We start from the raw sequence: 1,078 nt of genomic DNA, 5'->3' as shown, positions 1-1,078 counted from the left end.
AGATATTTCAAGTACTAAAAGAGAACCACCTTCAACCTAGACTGATGTATCCAGCAAAACTCTCTTTCAAAATGGATGGGGAAATAAGACACTTCCACGACAAAGAACACCTGAGAAACTACATGAATACCAAACCAGCACTACAAGCAATTCTAAACAAGATCCTAGAAAAAGACAATGAAGGCAGCAACACCATGAGGCCCAACAGAGCAAATCAAATAGGCAAGGCAAGAAATTAAAAGGAGAAGGTGAAAAAGTAAAAAGAGTCAACAAAAGGCCAATAACATGTCAAAAATAAGTCAGTACATATCAGTTATAACCAGCATTGTCAATGGCCTCAACTCAGTAATCAAGAAAAATAGACTGGCAAAATGGAATAAGAAGCAAAAACCAATAATATGTTGTGTACAAGAAACACACCTAGTGCAAAAAGAAGCCCATAGACAGAAAGTGAAAAGATAGAAAACAATTCTCCATGTGACAGGAGCCCAGAAAAAAACAGGGGTAGCAATCTTATTTGCAGACAAAGTAAATTTCAAACCAAAACTGAATCTAGTATTATTGATGTAGGACAGTACTGTATCATACCTCTATGAATGTAAAATATCTAGTACCTGCTTTATGATACATAGTAGGGACCGTGCTTTATCAGAGCTACATTTAATGATATTACTCTAGAATGTTCTCTTTCCAGATGATGATTAAGAGGCTAATAGAAAAAATGGTGCCAGGTACCACAACAGCAACAGAACTTTGCTGTTGTCTGGATATTATTCTTTTCTTTGTTTTTTTTTTTTTTTTTTTTTGTTTTTAATGGAATGTGCTGAATGTCTATAATTTTGTTCAGATGACTGCAGAACCTGGAAAAGCTGTTGCTGCTATCGATGCATAACATACTATTATTAGTCTTTATACACACACACACACACACACACACACATATATAAATTGAATTTTGGGAAACTTTAACGGTGCTGCCAACTTTGGAAAAAGTCATCCCAATTTACTGTGTTGACTTGGCATTGTACAGAAATGGACAACCGTATTGGTCTACAAATGTTAATTTATTTTTATTTTT

Source organism: Fukomys damarensis, unplaced genomic scaffold (assembly GCF_012274545.1).
Source record: "Fukomys damarensis isolate Sample0158 unplaced genomic scaffold, DMR_v1.0_HiC HiC_scaffold_36, whole genome shotgun sequence".
NCBI classification, from domain to species: domain Eukaryota; kingdom Metazoa; phylum Chordata; class Mammalia; order Rodentia; family Bathyergidae; genus Fukomys; species Fukomys damarensis.
The sequence above is the reverse complement of the archived record's forward strand: the minus strand, read 5'-3'. Positions refer to the sequence as shown.